The sequence below is a fragment of the Aricia agestis genome, chromosome 15 (assembly GCF_905147365.1).
Source record: "Aricia agestis chromosome 15, ilAriAges1.1, whole genome shotgun sequence".
Taxonomy (NCBI): Eukaryota; Metazoa; Arthropoda; class Insecta; order Lepidoptera; family Lycaenidae; genus Aricia; species Aricia agestis.
Window position 1 is genome coordinate 8,207,649 of NC_056420.1, and position 13,084 is coordinate 8,220,732.

Consider the following 13,084-nt stretch of genomic DNA (forward strand, 5'->3'; position numbering starts at 1 on the left):
AAATTAGAAAACATTATAATCATTTCAGTAACTTATGCATAAAAATGCAATAATGATAATATCCTGTCACCTTTAAAAGTATGCCAACGTAAATTTTAGATTATTTTCTCACTTGGAGATTTTTTTAGTAGGAAAGTTGCTCTGCCGTAGAAAAGGTTACTTATTGTACAATTTGTACATTCTTGTAGGGAGAGTAAAACATAGAATGCTGTTATATCACTCAACACCACCCCTCGGGCTCGTAGCTGATAGAAGAAGTGATCGTCAAACCGAAGTCGAGCGACCACTACTACCTCTCCCCACTACCTACCCAAGTAGGTGGGGCATATCTTTATTTATATTAAGAATATTCACTACACTTATATTAAGAATATTCATCCTGCATGGTTATTGAACTGAATACGCGAAACTGAGAGGGAAGCATATTTGTAGTATATGGAAGAGTCATTTAAGATTGGAAGACTTCCATATCCATGTGTCTATCTGTCTGTCTGTTACCTCCTCACGCCCAAATCGCTGAACCGATTGTACCGGGTATAAAGATCCTAAGTCACGGGAAATGAAATAGATACTTTTTATCCCGGAAAAATGTACGGATTACCGAGCGATAAACGAATTTTGACGCAAAGGAGTTGCGGCGTCATGAGTTTCTAAAAAAAAATGTAGAAGTTAAAGAAAAACCGATAATGCAGATAGTTAATGAATAAATAATATTATGTATAGTGGAAATCCTGGCAGCGAGGTCAGCTGATATACCTTACCGTTACAACTTTCACTCATACTAATGTGGTTTTCATTACTTCACACAATGCTGCATTGCAATTTAGTCCATCTAAATTCGAGCCCTGATTACTATTATATTTTGTGCGCAATGGTCACAAAATTGCAATGATACTGCTTTCACATTGCCGATAGTATGATGATGTCGATAGAATCAGAGTTCAAAAAAAGTTGAACGTAAGATGAAATATAAGTCAATAGTTCAATATTTTTTCATGTAAACTAGAGTAGAAAGTGCAGAGTCTGGAATCTCGGAATCGGCTCCAACGATTTCCTTGAAATTTAGTATATAGGGGGTTTCGGGGGCGATAAATCGATCTAGCTAGGAATCATTTCTAGAAAATGTCATTTTATTCGTGTTTTATCGAATACCGAGCAAAGCTCGGTCAAACAGCTAGTGATAATAATATGAAGCTCTACAATATATGTAATCATAGCATCGTAGATTTTATTGCTACACATAATCTCTGAACTAGATAATGTGAATAATCAGAAAACGATCAGAAATGTTTGGCTTCGTTCCAAGAGGTCATGTCTAATATTTTACATAATTTTTCATTCTGACACCAATGTAAAAGCGATTACATTACATTCCATTATTGCTGTATGAAGTAAAACTTTTAATGCGACGTTGATCGATTGAATAAATAACTGTTGTATTACTCAACAGATTATGATACATATTATGAATATTTAATATCACAAATCATAACACATGCTAAATATCAAGATAATATTTTTTAAATATTCCTAATTACAAATTTAGTATTTTGATAAGCAGCTTTGACTGAACTTTACGAGGAAAAGGGAAGAAGAACAAAGTCTGAAACAGAAGCTTGTATTGCGAATGCAAAGCCATTGTGGGATGAAAGAGGTGCTTATGGTGTTGTGTACGTCGTCAGTCGTCAGTCGCTAAATGTATCTTGCGGGGGATTCCTTTTCAATCTATTTTTAATCATCTAAAATTTCAATGCTTTTAACTTGAAACGTGCGGGACATGTGCTCTACAAAATGACGACCAGCGAGTGGTTCATTTTAATGTGTTTTACAACTTTTAAGATGATATTAAAATATAACTCTATAGGTAGAGTTCGTCAATATAATGACTCTTTAATTAGGATCTAAATCCGAATACAATATACCCTCACAATAACTACTAATAATTCAGCCGAAATCAAATTAATGAATGAAAATCCATTAAACGTAAGATCGCGTTGGAACAATCGCGCGGAGGGGATGGGCGAAATTAATAGAATCGATTTACAGCTGAAGCTAAGTTTGGTTTGTGGCGAGATAAAGGAGGTATAGTGCTCCCCCGGGCAGGAGACTATCGACTCGCAAAACCGAAAGAGGGTCACAGAATGGAAAAGAAACGAAATCCCATTCCGAGCTCATTGTCTGAGGCTCCGCAAGGCTTTATAAATTTTACAATCCTCCCATTGTTCGCTTCGATTTGTCAATCGTTTCCAGCTAAATCAGCATTTAAACAATTGAGTATTGCATTTCCTAAATAGTCTTGGCAATATCCTCACATAAATAAACCTTGGCGACGGATTCGTAAACGTTTAAGCCGTTTACTCAATCCACACTCAGTATATTAATAAACAGTAAAATACACGTAAATTAAATACATTGTTTAAAATTAAAGTTTTGTTTTTTGTGTTAGCAATCTCAAATATAAAGACTCAAAATGGACGTTGGTAGCCGCACGACTTACCACTAATTCCTATGTATTACTTTCGTGGCTATAACAACTTCGCAAGAAGATAAACGCTCTTCAATCGGTGACGTCTGATCAAAACCATGGATATAGTGAGCAAAGACAATAGGATCTGGAAACATAGCTGGTAAGTGCTTGTACAATGTACCATCGAAGAAATTAATTTATAGGCAGTTTACGGACCTAGTCATTTGGTTGGCTTATGTCAATTCAATGTTCCTGTGATCGGTCGGGTGGGTTTCAATTACTTAGTTCCTCTATCTGTCTAGGAATCAACTTCTCTAATGCTAAGTACTCACATGCGGTTTTGCCTGATAGTTTTACTCCAAATCGAGTAATAATTATTGTGTGGACCGCAAAACTCACAGCTCGAAAGCTCGCATCGAGCCGCTCGAAGGCTCGCATCGAGACGGCTCGATGGAATCAAATATATCGATTTAGAATAAAACTATCGAGCAATGCTGAATGTGTGACGAAATCCCGAGCCGCGGGTTTTGCTCGACGTTATTGCTCGATCAAGCAAAACCGTATGATGAGTACTTAGCATAATAGTGACACGTTGTCGGCTACCAACCTGCCCCTGTATACTGAATAAATACAGAATTATTATAGGCAATGTGCAAACATCTCAATATAAATTGGAGTCAGTGACACAGTTCCGCAGGTCAGCCGCCGACGCGCCAACGCGTTTTGGCAGCGCGCCCTCCGTATCGGAACCATAAAGGCTAATAGATTTAAATCCTTTGTGAGCTACATTACCGTTTATTTGTATAGTTTTTTGGATTTTATCGTTATTTATTGCTGCCATTTATTCGTACAGATCATTAGTTTTTTGGACTTTTATTCAGAATTGGAACACCAAAGCAACTTTTATTCCGCTATGGTTGTCTGGCGACAAAACCGCTCAAAGCGGTAAGACCGCCAATTTGCGCTCTTTCTATACTTGTATTTTTTCTTTGCAAAAGCTACGTTAATGTTTTAAACTTTATTTCTAATAAAGCGAATCGTCGTATCATGCTGTCGTCCGCAGTATTTTTATTGAGATTGGCTCGAAAGTTGCAGGCAACGTAAATAAAAGAGCGACAAAATTTATTAACAGTTAAATGGATCCATAATGGTTGTTTTGAACGAAGATAACTCTTCGCCCAGCCAACTTCTAGGATTAATGTAAAATCGATGAAGTGATAAACACCGTCGAAACAAATTAAGAGAAAAGTTTTGGCACTGTATTAATTTGTAAGCATCTTAAAATCCTCCAAATGTTTTGTTATAGTCAATTCCTTCTTGTTTTACTTAAATGATATTATATGAGTTATCATAAAAAGTAACAGTATAAAAATGTATATTAATAGAATTGATAAGGTGGGTACGTAATTAAGATTTATATCGTTAAAACAGTGTCCATGAAATCAATTACCTACGTTAATCACTGCCGAGAGTACTCAACATTTTAATTAACGACTCATAAATTCAACTCGTAAAGTGAACTTTCAAAAATAATTTTCGAAGTCGTAAAGTATTTATGATCCAGTATGCGAGTATAAAAGTTTTGTTTTAATATTTGGAGGAGACCTTTGATGTTTGGATGTGCTCTAAAGTCGTATTTGTTGGGGCGTAAAGGACGTCGGCAAAGGCGTCGGGAGAGACGCATACAACGTGAAGTCTCGTTGAGTGTTCATATGGAATATTGCTTTGTGAATTTTACTGATGTATTTCTTATTAATTGGACTTGGATTACTTATGTATTCCTTATTTATTGAACAAAGAATGTGGGTTGATTGCCATACGCAATTTGACCAATTTTACAGTTATAGGCAGAATTGTAGGATTTTTTTACTGTGGATCCGACGTCCGACATAATATACATGGTGTAACAAAAATAAGTGATAATACTTTAGGGTGTGTATGTGTTCCTTATAGAGAGTTCACTGTGAAAGTAGCAGCGCTGAAGGACCAATTTTTTTTTTCACTTTTGTATGGGCAAGCTCCCGAACGTCACGAGTTTCCCCATACAAAAGTGAAAAAAAAAATTGGCCTTTTAGCGCTGCTACTTTCACAGCGAACTCTCTATAAGGAATACATACCCAAATATACAAAATAAGTGATAAAGTATTATCACTTACTTTTGTTACACCTTGTATATGATGTACTTAAATGTAATAAATGCATAAGTCTTCCCGCCGCACTCAGAAACGAACATTTATTAACTGTAATTAAATGAAGATTTTGACATAATATCATGTCTCATACATTATCTGTCAAACTCTTCATTAAATTGATATATCTGATTGCGGCCGTTTAAAATTTGCTCTGGAAGACAAATTACGCAATCATATTTACAGGTTATTAAGAGTTTTGAAATACATTTTTTAATTTATAAGTACCGGGATAGGACATAATGTTATGATGGAATTTTTCTTTTAAATATCTTATTATTTATTAATATCAAAATAAATCGAAAATGCTTGGAAAACAGAAAAGGGCAGGAAGTTTAAAACTCGCGAGGAATATCACATTAATTGCTTCGACAGCTGACGCCAGTTCTTTCGAGTTTTTCACGATTTGGAACTGAAGAAAATCGTCTTATAAAAGTTAATAATATAATAATATCTCCTAGATATTATTAATAATCGTCCATACGATTCTTACTTTGTTGATGATAAACCTATTGAACCGTTAAGATTTGAAGTTTCTAAAGGTGCGTAGACATTATAAGGTAAGTGTGTACAGTGTATCTATACTTAATATTATAAATGAGAAGAGTTTGTTTGTTTGTTTGAACGCGCTAATCTCAGGAACTACTGGAGTAATTTTTCTGTTATTTGGCACAGATAAGGCGAAGACTACGTGGAGGATCATAAGCTATTTTTAGTGGACTGATTTGTCTGTGAAATACCTAATTTATGCGGGCGAAGCCGCGCGGAACGTCTAGTATTGTATATGTATTATAGTAATAATAACGCGGTGCCATGAGTACTTGTTACACACAGCCCAAGCTTGCCGAAAGCCTGAGGGAAGATCTAGGCTGCATAGGTAGGGATTCGAGGGTGGGCCTTAAAAATTTGGAGGAAAGAGGGCTATCAGAGCAAAAATGAAGTCGTAAGAACTGTACGCCCACTGTAACGTGCACATTAAATTATAAATGATAATTGGACACGATGACAGTTCTGAGAAAAAGCAGTTTTTATTAAAATTGTGTACTCTTTAAAACTGATTGTTATTTTAAGTAAAGTTAATTTACAATAGTATATTTTGTAATTTATTCTATGCGTACAAACATAAATATGTTAAAAATTACTAGTATTTCCAACAAAAATTAAACAAAAGCAGGAGGGTTCCTTTTAGCAAAACTATCTTAGTGTGGGATACATTTAATCCAAAGAGAATCATCTCTTAAATTTATTACACAAGTCAACAGGATTTTCGTGCATGAGATCTGTGTACCCGATTTGGATGTCTAACATCTAATTAGTTATAGAAACAATGATTTTAACTTATAAAATTTGATTTTATATATAAACTGAGACCTCATGAACTTTCAAATTTTGAAGAAAACCGGAATTTTTCTATCGGTTATGTAGTAAAAGAATGAAATATATATTCATTATTTTTTAGTTTATATTGTTACTTATATCCCCAAAACAAGATTGAAATGAAAGAAATATTTAATTTAGATTTAATTCATGAAGCCCTAAGCGGCCGCATCCGGCCGCGATAACAATAGATAAGTTATTGTGTCTCGTTATTCCACGATCGATGGGTTAAAACTTAATATTGTTTGTATCTAGGTGAGCATATCCTAAATATTATATATTGTTGTATGCTTCAGCGGTAAGTACCTAGTACCTACCTGATATAATGTGGCGCTCCTACTTTTTTCTGGTTTTTACAAGGATGTTTAAAACTAGATGATGCCTGCAACTCCGTTTCGCCAAAACTCGTTTATCGTGCGGGAACCGTACCGGGATTTTTGCGGGAGGAAAAGTAGCCTATTGCCCTTTCCCGGGACTCAATGTATCTGTAAACCAAATTTCAGCAAAATCGGTCCAGCGGTTTGAGCGTGAAGAGGAAACAAACAGACAGACAGATAGACAGACAAACAGACATACTTTCGCGTTAGTAGTGATGGTTTGAAGGATAACGGTGTTTACACTAACACACTGTATAAGTAATTAGTATGGGTGAATGAAAAACCTCAGATTTCGTAACGTATTTGTTTATCATTTAAATAAGAATCTATAACTAAGTATATAAATCTAAAAAAAAAAAACAAAATTATTTTAAAGTAAATTAAATGCTAAGAACTATTAATCTAAATTGTATTATCTATTTAGGCCTTTTTAATATGCAAACAGCAACCAAGTCGCATGATTCTACTTGCCTAAATAAAAAAAATATCGAGAGACCATGTAGTTTGGATCTATATAAAAAAAGCAATACTCATTAATTTGTTAGTCGGTAACTTTGTTGTGAAAATGTTTTGTTCTGAAAAAAATGTTAGATTAGTACGATCTTCATAGGGTCGATAAAAGGGCCATTTTGAAATACTTCTGCATTATTAACTCAATTTGGCAATGGTGTTGATTGGACTCATTTTGCATAAATAGGGTCAACTATTTTACTGTACGTGCCTTTTTAATTATTACCACGGTTAATATTAAATCCTACTTTCTTTAGAATAAGCGAACAATTCTCTTCACAAATAAGTATATAAGATATAAATAGGTGCTTGATATCGGGAGAGCCGTGATCCGTGAACAATGTGCCCCTCGGCCACTCACCAAGTATTGCCATAGAGTAAACACCCGGGCAGAGGGATTTTCGCTTAATCTTAGCTGATCCCACTTTATATTGGTGGACATAATGATGTAAACAAAATGTTAGTTGTATTTGGAGATCCTGGGACTTCTGGATTAATACGTATTATCTATTACCTATAGACTCATAATATTAGATTTAATATTTAAACTCATGGAGGGGATATAGACGTTTAAGGTTTTATTCACAATCACATGAAATTGTATAACGTATAGTTTCAGCGTAAATTACTAACCCTAAGTCCAATTAAATTTACGTTACTCATCTAAACTGGAATAATATAAAAACAATTACGCTTAAGCCTCTCGCAAAGCATAGAGAATAAAGTTACATTGAAAGAATAGTGAAGTTCGCGTTTCAATTTCTACTGTAAAAGCAAAAAGCATTGAAGAATTAATGTGACTGAGCTCTTAATCCCCTTACGCGCGGATAATTTATGTTCACACAGTATTTTTTCCACTTGACAGCGCGGCTAAAACGGCAGGACGCGAGTCCTGTTGGCGTGTCAAGGCGACTGACTGCCTTGAAGCTACCGAACCGGAAAAGATGCTATGTATTACGTACTTGCATTTTTTATGGATCTATTATAAAATAGTTAAACTACGGATTAAGTTGCATTGACCTTCCACGACTAATTGGAGTTACAAATTAGATTTTACTTATTAGATAGAGTATCTACACATTTTTCTCTAGATATTAGTGTACTTTTAATAGCTTCTACCATCATTGAAACGTCGGAATAAAGCGAATATTTTATACTCATATTTCATAGGAAATGTCCTTTCTGCGTTGAATACTCTATGGTATTTATTTACTCGACGCGAAGGCCTGGCCAGCCAAGTGAACTCGTTTGAAACAATTGCTAGATAAAAACCTCGGAAATCATAATAATATGAATTGTATTACCTACGCAGCCGCAAAATGTGATTTCATTTTTTGTCCGAAATGACACAGGACATAGGACAAAATCAATTATGGGACAAAGGAAATGCCTACGAAAAATGTCTCCTATTCTCTATCTTATTGACAAATCGACGTAAATACTGTTACGACAACAATGATTTCAAAAAGCCGATAAAATGAGAGAAATATAATAATAATATTATAGTATGTATCATTATAAATTGTGACTTAGAAAATCGTATGTATAATACATGAATATTATCAACAAAGAAGAATAATTAATATTTTAGGTAACATTTACATGGATGGGTACAATTTGGCCTAGCCACATCGTTCAATTTATGAGCAGCATTGGGTTGGGGACGGTACTCTAATGCGAAGGAGTCACAATAGATCCTCAAGGGTCGCAGTGACATCAGGGCTACTTGACCTGCCTTCAGCACACAAAAAAATAATTTGGCAGCGATTATGAATGCGTTACTGAAAATAATATGTTGCCTCCATGTTGGTCCAATATGGACAAATGCCTTACGATCGTGTAGAAGACATGTTCGTCTGTGATTAGCACGATTGACGTCGATGCATACTATAAACAGCTTAGCAATCATGGTTGCCCGTGGCCCAACATAGAGAATTTATGCCCTAATAGCTAATATAAAAGTAAAAATAAACAAAACAAGCTAAGATTTCAAATCTCTGTTGATATACCATCTGCATAGATCTGAAGCCTCTTGTCTTTGAGCATTGTCAATATGTAAAGTGTAAAAACATACACGTCCTATTTCCACCGAGTGTTTTAGGCCACCTGCAACGTCAAAGGACACTTCTATGTCCCATATAAGCCAGACTTAAAATGTTTTAAATGGGGAAAATTATATTAAGTGTTCTTAGCACGCTGAGCCGTCAGCGGATTCCTGTGTGATTTAATTACTTTTTCTCGAGTGCTATCTTGCTGCGGTTTTTACTGTATTTTCGACAGTGAACTGAAATGTTTTAAATGACAGCTCTATGTAAATTTATTAATGCAAAATGATTTCAGAAAAAGTGCCGCTATATGCAACAGCTTAACATATGCAGCGCTCTTTTCTGTATCTGATATTCAGCTATTAGAATAGGTACCATAAAGCTTGATGATATCGATAAGTAATTCAATACGCAACACTTCATTTATTGTACAGACTATACCGTATTTTTCATGACAAAAACTGTCCTTAGATATCAATTTTTTTCGCGTTTTGAAGTATCGTTTTACCAAACTTAATATAAATCAGCAAAACGATTCGAGCGTAAACCGAAAAGGTATAGGACTACCAGAATCTCATGGCAAATTTGGATGGGAGATTTCCAAAAAATATCCTTAATCGTTGTTTATTTTTTTACATTTGCATGTATCACACACAGAATCAGCCGCTATAAGGAAAAAAGTATCAAACGTTTTGTTCCAATTTTCCCAGTATTGGTAGCGTCAATTTCTTTTTTTCATTTTTTGCATCAGCTTCTGGTAGACCTATAACAATGAACATACAGACAACACATCCGCATTTAAAATATTAATAATGGATAATCGTTGTAATACAGAAATCCGAGACGCTTTATGGCTTTCACTAGATTTTTCATCATCTTATCTCAGACTAAAGGACCGTCCTTTGCCGCATCGTACCTAAGTAATTTAAGTTTGTCGGGAAACCATACGAAAACGTCTTACGATTCAATCATTTAATTTATTACGATACTTTCAAGGAAACCACATAAAGGAGTGCTAAAAATAAACTATCTACTTTTATAGCCGTAGCAATTATCGTGCTTAGCGTTTGCCAAGAAACGTTTGCCTAGGTTTTTAGGGTGGAACCTTTAATGTCTTTGAATTATTTGATGTAGAAAAATATTTTATCTTATACTAAGCTTTACCGTGCCAGCAAATATAACTTCTGGCAAACAAACTCATTAGAGGTGGAATGTTGAAAAATCGCTTTCTTAGTGGATAGGTAAATTGCTCATTACGTTTGGCCTGTGTGTCAATCTATAAGTTAATCAACCATACTTTTTTTAAAGATAGCTACCTAGATAGATAGAGATGCGATAGATTGATAAGAAAACTTTTTGAACCACCATCAGAAAACCGATCGTCGGAGGTGAAAATAATACTGTTTCATTCTAAATACCTAGAAATACGTACATTACTAGTAACTATACACTTTGCACATTTCCAACGATAAATACAGCATGCATTAGATTCCAAAGTGATTACTGCATTCCAGCATGCGAGTCTCGCTGAAAGGATATTTCAAGGACTCATTGCTACGGACGGAGTACGCATTCATGCGCCCTCCAGCCAGCTTTCACTCGATGTAGCTTAAAAGAAAAACCTCTTCGGAACGTTGAATAGTTGCCATTTACGTAAGAAACTTCACATACAGGATTTTCTAGCGAAATACTGGCTGTATTTTCCAAATACTGAAGAAGCATTAGAGGTATTGGTAGGTATGATTCCTTAGCGTATTACGGAGCAAAGCTTACTTATTCAAGAATTAAGTAAGGTGTATCAATGATATTCTATGTTACTAACGTAACTAGATTGGAAGTTTACGGTAGCAACGCGTTGCCACTTCGAAGATGCCTGCAGGCATATCTCACATACATAATGACATAACGAATATATGACTTGACATTGTCTTTTTAACAAAAAAGTGGTTACGCATTTCTGAGAATCTTTTGTAAGACATTGCTACTCTAGTATTTTAGAAACTCATTGAGGTGTATTATATGCCACATTTGTGGATCAAATTAAAAATTCCCCCTTCCTTTATAAAATAGATAATACAGATTTTTTGTAATACTTAGTATATTATAGATACTCGCATGAAATCTGAAAATGTAGTTTTTAATTTCATATTTTGGAGAACGTGACATAAATTATAAAGATACAGTACAGAAATTGGAGCTTAAAATGAAATACAATGACGAAATAAAAGGGAATAATAAATTAAATTGAATGAATGAAAACTTAAGCCGCGATTCGTATTCACAGTATATTTTTGATTTATTAAGCAAATACCACATGATTTTCTGGATTTTACGTCGGAATGACAAACCATTCGTATGCAAATTGCTGAAAAATTAAATTTCTGATACAATAACAGAAATGATGAAACTGGCAGATAATATTGTTTTAATTAACTCAACTTGCTGAGTTATCTCAAATACTAACTCCTGCACTCAGAGTCGAATATTAATTACTTAATTGTTATTAAATGATGATTTTGACAAAAGCTCCATACATTATCTTCAAATCTTCATATTTTAATTACAGTTATGAGAGTCACTCAGTAAGTCCAAATACGCCATTTGAAATTCGCATTTGCAGTTTGCAGTCCAAAGTCGTTCCATGAATGATTAAAACGTCTTCCATAATATTACAAAAATAAAAGCCTGTTTTATTTAGAGTGCGAGCAGAGCAAGCCATCCCAAATATCAGACTACTGAGTACGTAAAAGTGTTGTAAAGTTAATCGTAGATGTGATATGTTATGTCTCTTTCGTGCCTAGTAATTAAGAAAGAGAAGGCACGTCCATGACAAATCATTAGCAATGGCGAACATGGACCGGACAAATCGTAGGAATATAGATATTGTACTATCAGAAAAATTTATTCGTTGGCTGATGATGAACCCACGTAATTTGGTCGGTTTATATCAAACCCAGTCGACAGATCCCGAATGAAATTGTCTTGACATAACTCGGCCAAATAACATAGCTGGTCCATCTTCCTATGAATCAATGTCACTGATAGTACTCATACGTGTATAGCTTTTGTGATTGATGAGATTATGATTAATCCATAACACGACGTGATAGCACCATGATTGTGGTTTGGTATATCACAGGAACGGTGTCCAAAATAGCCCAAATTATTGGCATACTCCCCTTATCCAAATTATATACAGTGTGTAACAAAAATAAGTGATAATACTTTAGGGTGTGTACGTGTTCCTTGTAGAGAATTCACTGTGAAAGTAGCAGCTCTGAAAGACGAAATCTTTTTTTCACTTTTGTATGGGCATGGGGCCGAGCGTCACGAGTTTTCCCATACAAAAGTGAAAAAAAATGTTGGTCTTTCAGCGCTGCTACCTTCACAGTGAACTCTCTACAAGGAACACGTACACACCCTTAATTATTATCACTTATTTTTGTTACACCCTGTATATTAAAAAATTTAAATATGTATGTACATTGTACATTAGATACAACTAAAAGCATTTGGATTAGGGGAGTTAGCCAATATTAAGAAACATTTAATGTTTCATAAATAGCATTTCATTTGAATAAAAAAACCTTTCTAAATCAAATTTTTCATAAAATAAGAAGAACTATACCCACCCGAAATGAAAATCCGAATATATATTTTTAATTTCTATATTTCCCGAAATATAGAAATTCAAAAAATTGAAAAGATATAGCCGTGGAACAGCTTCTTTACTTCACGTCGCGTCGTAAAAACACATATCACATTGGAATTGTAACCTTTCGTTTAAAAACGGCAGAATAGCGAATATCACGGTATTAAAATAGCAAAAACAAACCAAACCTGACACCGTAGGGAGGAGGGCCATTAACTTAATTCTTCGCAAGTCATTATGGTAATGCTCGATGAAAAAATATTCAATGTTATTCTTGTACGAGCTCGCGGTCGCGCTCGGTTAGACTCTGACCGGGAATTCTAAGTAAAGGTTTAAACCTGCTGTTAACTTTACACTTTGGAGTTTAGATTTTAACATAAACAACACGTTATGTGTTATTAAATGTAGAGTCTGCTCGAGCGGATCGATACCGTGACCTCATCAAGCGAAGTAAACGGAGGAAGGTG

General features: G+C 34.8%; 1 protein-coding gene across 3 annotated transcripts in view; it reads right to left on the reverse strand.

Annotated features, from left to right (window-relative positions):
- LOC121734516 (furin-like protease 1) overlaps nt 1-13,084 on the reverse strand; it is a 216,810-nt gene that overhangs the window by 180,326 nt on the left and 23,400 nt on the right. The gene's annotated exons all lie outside the window — the stretch shown is intronic.